Here is an 8337-nt window from a genome sequence, read left to right on the forward strand (position 1 = left end):
AAAACGCCGTGGCAGAACAATGGCACTTCGGAAGAGAAAGATGACATTTTCAGAATGGTCAGATCGCAAATGACACAGGTGATAGCCTGATTTTCATCAAAATTGGTCAGAAAGTCGACGAATCAACATTTGCTATCGTTGCAAGCATTCCGCGCTCAGTGAGATACGGGCTTAATTGTTCCACTGTCCCGTTGCGAATCGATTCCATAGAACTCCAGGCAAGAAATACAATGGCTTCTCTTTATGAATATTCACTCACAAACACTCTGGGCATAACGATGCCTTGTCCGCATCACTGCTCTATGAGGCTTCCACAAAGGAGCGCCAATTTTACAGCAGCCTTCGAAAGCCATTATATGCTTCACTCAAACTGCCTGTGGCTCTTTGTGCTGGTATTAGTGAATTAGACGTTGTTTATCAATGAGTCTCATTTGCACACAGGTGGGTAATTTTTCTGATAAACATAAAACATGACCCTGCACAGCTGCCTTGTCACAGGCAGAGAAATTTGGTGGTAATGTCGTTTTGATGTGACTGTGTCACAGTTTCAGTCACTTGAAGGTGGCCCTGGATCCCTTTCAGCCTATCTGATCATGTCATGGTTGGAGAAACTCAATTTGGAAGCTGTTACAAACCAGATAGATTTTCAGAACTAGGCAGATCACAAGCTTTACTTGGACGTTTAATCCCACACTTAATGGGTGGGCGGCACTTCACAGAGCCAACTATTTGTAAATAAGTAGTTTAATAGTCAATTTTCCATCACGTGGACTGCTTCGCTACAAATGTGCTTTTTATTTTTGGAACACTGGTGTTATACCTTTTGAAGTTGAAAGATAAACTGTCACGTCTTGTAAACTGCCGGTAGGACAGATTGTCAGGTTCAGTGACAGTCACAGTGAGCTGCTTTTTCTTCTTGCTGTCACTCTGTGCCATGGTTTCCCAAACTTTTGAATGCTAACAATACAGTATAACACATATTGCCGAAACATAGACATGTATATAACTGTATGAATCTTCTTTGGTAAAATCGAATAAAAAATACCTTTGACGAGAAAAGGTGTGATTAATGCTCAGTAACCTAAGTTTGGGAAACCCTTCTCTGCACTGTGCTTTATATCACTTCTACAGTGGTGCCTTGAGATATGAGTGATCCGACTTAAGTTTTTCAAGATATGAGCCCTCATTCGGACTTTTTTTTTTTTTTTTTTTTTTTTTGCTTGGACTTGCTAGCACATATTTAGACATGAGCACTGTGCGGTAGCCGTGAAGTCAACTCTTTGACAACACACAGCAGTTTGGCAGATAATGAATAATCCTCCTCCTTAAAAAAAAAAGGTTTCATGTTACACAGAATTACACATTGTTTATTCCAAAATGCCAATGCAAACAGTTAGGATCAATAGTCTTTGTTTTACAAGTATAACACAAACGGTGGAGCAACACATGTGGACAGATAAAACAATACTGATGGGCATACATTCTTTATCCTCTTCAAATGAAAAGGACAATTATTACAGAATCTTACTGACTCAACTACAGTGGTAGAATTGGAAGTAGTATTCTTTGTATCTGCATGTCTGCATGACTGCATTATACTGTCTTCTGGTGGAAGTGGCAGATACACCGGAAGAAGCAGTACAATGAATTTGACAACTGCATTAAATCATGATGTGCACACTGTCTAATTTTTTACATTCTTAAACTATGTTATTACTCGATAAATTACATTATTAAAGAATGTTATTTTTCCCTAAATTCATTTTTTTTGTGGGGGGAGAGGAGGCTGAGGCAGATTAATTGAATTTCAATTTTCTTTTTTATCTCAAGGAACCACTGAATGTTATTTATGTAACATTATTATGTGAATCTCTATTCAAGCCTGTTGTATTTTTGTTGGTTTTTTTTTTTGTTTGTTTTGCCTGTCGATATATGAAAGTCCACTTAAAAAGGATTTAAAAGCCATATACAGAATGGATAGAATGTCTAATGCAAATACTGAGGAAACGGCTGCACTGTTGGGGGGAGGTAGAACGCGGTCAGGCCCTCACACAGTATATTTTATTGGGAGAATGTGAAGTTGAATTTCTGTCGGTATTTTAATGACAAAGCCAATTTTGGACTGATTTTAACACATACAGAAATAACGCAACGGGACTCACAACCAAAACAGACCAAATGTACCAATTAAGCTTTTATGTGTAAAATTATTTTGAATATTAAAATGATTATAAAACATATTTTGGCTTATTTTCTTTTCCATTCATTTTCTGAACCACTTCATACATTTAATGGTCTTCTTATGTTTGTTTCATGTGTATAGTTTGTCTCTAGGTCTGATTGTGAGTGCGAATGGTTGTCGTGTGTGGTACAATTGGTTGGCAACCAGTTCAGGGTGTCTCTCCCACCTGCTTCCCAAAGACAGCTGGTGAAAATTATGATGTAAAAACGTGATACTTATCATATGAAAACATGAAACGTATCATGTAAAAATGTGAAACGTACAAAATGTGACGAAGTTGGCCTCGCGGAGGAGTCCCCAACTTCTGTTGCGACTTTGGTCCCATCCTGCAGCCGGACGCAGAGGCAGATGCTTCCGAATGCAATGGCACTAAATCTAAAATCTCACCATGTCTCAACCCAAACATAAAATAGAACTCAGTCACACCGTTTAAATGAGCAACTTTATCCATTTGGTTTCAACGTGACATGTTTTTGCGTAATAACTTTAATAACTGGTTTTTCATGATGAATATCACCTTTTTACATAACAGTTTTTACATGATAATGTTTACATGGTACTATAATTATTAGGTTTTTACATGAGATGTTTTGTGGGGTTTTTTTTTTCCTGATATGGCAGCAAAAACCTTCCGTATCGTAAGAAAAGGCAATTATAAGTTGTTAAAGTGTGTAAAGTTAGGTTTTTGTCTGGTGTATTCACATTTGTGAATATGAAATTTTCCCCTCATTAAAAAGATAATTACAAAAACTACGTGTTCATTAACATGCCCCCTGCCCCCCAAAAAGACGAAAACATAATTTGTTACGTTTGAGTGTGTGAGATCCAGAAGAGGTGGTGAACTGTTTATGGGTGGTGGTCTAAAAACAAGAGAGGCTGGGTGTAATATTTTGAAAGTCGCTTTTTCCCAATTGATTATTATTCGCGTACTCTGTTGAATTGGAAAAGACCAGATCTATTTCCCGTTGACGGAACGACTGTGAGACGGACGAGGTAACCCTGAACATCACTCAGAGAAAAAAAACGGGTGGTCACTGGTCACGAGTCAAGTTGGCGGCTGGTGCTGATTAGCTAACAAGGCAGCTTGTCAAATTTGTCATTTGCGCCGCCGACTTCTGCCTGCAAGTATTAATTTGGGCGAACATATTCCCATGGATTGTCGAAAATAACCTTCAGGTAAACAGTTGGGAGGTTTGACGCCAGTTAACACGTCACTTTATACCGACAGGTGAGGAAATGATTCATTGGCATTTTGGGCCCACGCTCATGACCTTCAATAACCTCAACACAAGCGCGCGTTTCATGCCGTCTCATGTGAGTTTTGGGAGCTGAAAGTGACGCTTGAGAATAAATCATAATGTTTTTGCATTTGTTCGAAGGGCCGGGCCTGCTTAATTTGGATGCATAATTGGGAAAGGGAGTGGTCAAAATCCTTACGCAAACCATTTGACAAACGGTGGCGTTATTTTTCATCCTCTCGGTAGCGGAAGGAGAAAAACGAGCCAGTTCGCGGTCGATTAGCGTCTCCGCGCACTCCTTCGAAAGCCGCCGGTACTTGTCATTTAGGTGTGTAGTTCACCTCCACTGCGATGTTGGCGCTCTACTAGTACGTAATCCTTTTCGTTTGTTACACAGGAAGTAGTTCAGGAAGCCCACAGGAAGTAGCCCGGCGGGTGGGATGATTTTCCGTGTAGTTTCGTCAAATGTCGATCAAACGTCCAAACTGCTTTTTGCCCCAGCATGTACCAACAACGCCCGTTTGTACGCCGTAATGGAAAATAACTCCGGGGTTTGGATTTGGTTGTCTACGACGATGTTAACGTGATAAGTTGAAAGCAAAATGCTTTTCGGCCAACCACGTGAATCACGTGACGACCGAGCGTTCTTTTCATTGAATCCAGGCAAATCAACACAATAGTCCGATAACGAACCATGGTGCTTTTGTAATATTTCTGGGAAAAACCCTCGTCGAGTTATTTGCTCGTCTCAGAAACACGGAGATGCCATTAAAAGAGCGATACGTTCCTTGGTGCTTTTCTATTGGACCGCCACGGGCCACGTGACTTGCTGTAATCAACAATTGCTCGGTATTTGTTTCCTTTATTATGCTGGAAAACGACACAGCCGTCCTCATTTCCAGTTCGGTTGCTTGTGTAGTTGTTTGGTGTGTAAATGTTTTTCGTTGTGGTTGCTCGGCGTTTGTCACCGCCACTGTAGCTCGCACCGTCGGAAATCAAGTGGCCTCCTGTGTGAGCTGTCAAGTTATCGCTTCTCGGCCTTTTGGCTAAGATCAAGTGTAGTATCTGTTCTTATCAGTTTAATATCTGATACGTCCCCTATCCGGGGACCATATATTAAATTGATTTTTGGAACTGGGAGATGGAATAGGGGCTTGCTCCGTCCACTCCACGCATCGACCTGGTATTGCAGTATCTCCAGGAACGGTGCACCCCTCTATCGGTGAAATACAATCCACTGTTTGCCTCGGCGCCTCTCTCCAAGCTGTTGATTTCGATCAATAACTGAGGTATTGAAAAAGGTTTCTACGCTCACAACCATGTTGCTATGGTTCGCGGTAGACTCAAATAGTCAGATCAGCAAGCATTTGCAGGTTTCACCAGAGATTAGCGGCCCTTACACTTTTACACGATTTAAAAAAATACCATTATTGTTCTCCGGTCAAAGTGTGACTTGGGTCATGTTTTCGAAGAAGTTCTTTTTCCAGTGGTACAAAGCGGATGAATGAGAGCAGGCCTTTTGCTTGTGATCAAGGATTTGCATAAAGGTAGGCGTCATGATCAGTGAATAACTCTGGCTGTTGTTTACGAAAACATTCGATTCCAAATATTACGCGTATACATGGATACGATCGTGTCCAAAGGCATTCAAAATACGACTGCGTGGATGGATAGATTTGCAACTAACAATGCTGCAGAAGGCCTCCCGATATATTGTGCGGAGTGGCCTCCGACGCAACAGAACTACCTCACCAATGTCAATGTAGGACAGGGGTCCCCAACCGCCGGTCCGCGGACCGGTACCGGTCCGCGGACCGGTACCGGTCCGCGGACCGGCGGTTGGGGACCCCTGATGTAGGACACCAACCCAACCCACTATGACGTGAGTTTTCAGTGCTAGCGACGATTTGACACGAAGCAAATCGGTTATCCCATCGTGCGCATTGTACAAGCACGGCACAGCATCGGATGTCAAACGATAACGCGAGGCTAATAACCGCAGCCTGTCTAACTTGCCACCCTTCCAATCGCAATGGGTCTCATCTCCACTCCATGTCCGGCCGTTCGGGCACAACATTTTCCGCATGCTGAGCATCGAGCTCGTACCTGTGTGGTCTAACATACATCTTGCCAACAACCTCCTCTTCCCCCAACTCCTCAAACACCCGGTTCCCCTCAGATAAGCTTGCAACATCGCTTTCCGGATCGATTTTTGGTTTTGTGCACTTTCCACGTTGAGCCCCGCTATTGTTGTCCTTGAAGTGTCACGCTTCCGGGTGTGTTGCTCGCCAAGATGTCACTTCGGGAAAACAATGACTTTGGCGAATTTTTTCATTCATTCATTCACTTTCCGAACCGCTTGATCCTTTATGAAGTAGAAATTATTTTCACGCTTTATTTAATGCATTTGTTTAATTACTTTGCGATTGGTGATTGGCTGGCAGCCAGTTCAGGCGGTACCCCGCCTACTGCCCGAAGTCAGCTGCGATAGGCTCCAGTACGCAATTGAGCAAAGGCAATTGAGAAAATGGATGGATACTTGTGACATGACAATATTTCATTTGGGATTTCCTCAAATTACTTCACACTTGACCTTTAAAATGCATGACATTCTCCGAGGAATATTTTTGGAGAGTAGATCCAGATTTTGGGATAAAAAAAGAAAAGTTTAACAGAAGTCTATTTTGTGGAATTGTTTCCAGAAAAAAAAAATTAAAAAATGTAATTTCATCGGAGCGTCTCTTTCGGAATCAGAATCATCTTTATTGGCCAAGGACACGCAAGGAATTTGTCATCGGTAGTATTGGCTACACTAGTATTGCAATAACAAGCAACGACATATAAGTATCGAAACACTTTCCGTAATGTAAGGGTACCCATTGTTCAAAAGGAAAAAAGTAATCCTTTTACCAAGAAAAAGAATACGTTTATTGAAAAAAGGAAAAAGGCATCTTGCTGAATCCGCTCAACAAAAAAATTCAATAGAAAACTAGCCTCAAGAAAACAAACAAATAGAGGAGCTCAATAAAAAAGGATGAAGTGGAATATTTACAATGTATGGTGAAAATACAAATGATAGCAGTTCCAACATTGTATATACAGTTAAAAGAGTGCCAAATCACGAACCCCCCAAAAGATACAGTATACAGTCCTGTCTACTGTAGTGTTCAAAAGTTGCAGAGTGTAGTGTTTGCTGCACACCGCTGGATGGCACCAGCATGACATTGTGTTCCCGACCACACAGAGAAACAGGAAGTGAGCGCTGCCGAGGCGTGGGGCAGGGGCATATCTCGCTTTGAATTCTCGGTAGAAATGAAGCAATGCATTGTGGGAATGATTAGAAGGTTCTTTTTAACCTTTATTTTCATGGTTTAGTTCTACGGGGTGATTAAATTGTACAGTTTAAACTGGTGTGTGTGTGTGTGCGGTCTCATTCGATGAGTTTGTAGGTGATCCAGCATATGAGCCCGTGACTGAAGACGGTGTGCGTGCTAAAGAGATCAGCCTTGGCGACCCATCCAATTCATACTTACCTGGCAGGGGAGATACCATGATCAAGAAGGTGGTTCACCCAGGGTGAGGCTCAGCCATTGCACTCCGGTTGTGCTGACCCCTGCGAATTCCCCAAATGTGGGAATCTCAACTGCAAATTTTCTGGTAGTGGGGGACTGCGTTTGCGCTCTCCCCTGATCTTTTGGTCAAATGACAAATCAAAACTTAATACCTTCCGCGACCTCATCTTTCAGTCTTGAACCTTATCGCCGTAAGTATACGTATATTTAGTATCAGGTCCGGACTAACGTTTTTAACAGGTTTGCGAAACTTATCGTTTCCTCCCGAGGAAAAGTTTCTTATAAACATAATCAAGTCAAAGAAAGACATGCTTGTCCTTCCTTCACTGATGGGGCAAAAAAAGATGCTTCCATAGAAAACTAGCCGAACAAGAAACTAACAGGAGAGCGAAAAAAACACTCTTCCCCACGCGCACAAAGAAACCGGAAGTGAGTACTCTCGAGGCGTGGGAGCAGGGACAAGTCTCGCCATGAATTCTCTGGAGAAATACAGCAATGCATTGCGGGAATGTTAGCGAAGGTTGCCAAGGCAGGGCTTTTTAGCACGCACACCGTGGTCACTGGTCAGTCACGACCTGATCCGCCCCACACGTGAAGTACACGCATCTTTTTTCCCCCCCATCAGTGGTGGTCAATTCATGGCGAGACTTGTCCCTGCTCCCACGCCTCGAGAGTACTCACTTCCGGTTTCTTTGTGCGCGTGGGGAAGAGTGTTTTTTTCGCTCTCCTGTTAGTTTCTTGTTCGGCTAGTTTTCTATGGAAGCATCTTTTTTTGCCCCATCAGTGAAGGAAGGACAAGCATGTCTTTCTTTGACTTGATTATGTTTATAAGAAACTTTTCCTCGGGAGGAAACGATAAGTTTCGCAAACCTGTTAAAAACGTTAGTCCGGACCTGATACTAAATATACGTATACTTACGGCGATAAGGTTCAAGACTGAAAGATGAGGTCGCGGAAGGTATTAAGTTTTGATTTGTCATTTGACCAAAAGATCAGGGGAGAGCGCGAACGCAGTCCCCCACTACCAGAAATTATGCAGTCGAGATTCCCACATTTGGGGAATTCGCAGGGGTCAGCACAACCGGAGTGCAATGGCTGAGCCTCACCCTGGGTGAACCACCTTCTTGATCATGGTATCTCCCCTGCCAGGTAAGTATGAATTGGATGGGTTGCCAAGGCTGAGCTCTTTAGCACGCACACCGTCTTCAGTCACGGGCTCATATGCTGGATCACCTACAAACTCATCGAATGAGACCGCACACACACACACACTAGTTTAAACTGT

This window comes from Hippocampus comes, unplaced genomic scaffold (genome assembly GCF_001891065.2).
Source record: "Hippocampus comes isolate QL1 unplaced genomic scaffold, H_comes_QL1_v1.1 scaffold17, whole genome shotgun sequence".
Lineage (NCBI taxonomy): Eukaryota > Metazoa > Chordata > Actinopteri > Syngnathiformes > Syngnathidae > Hippocampus > Hippocampus comes.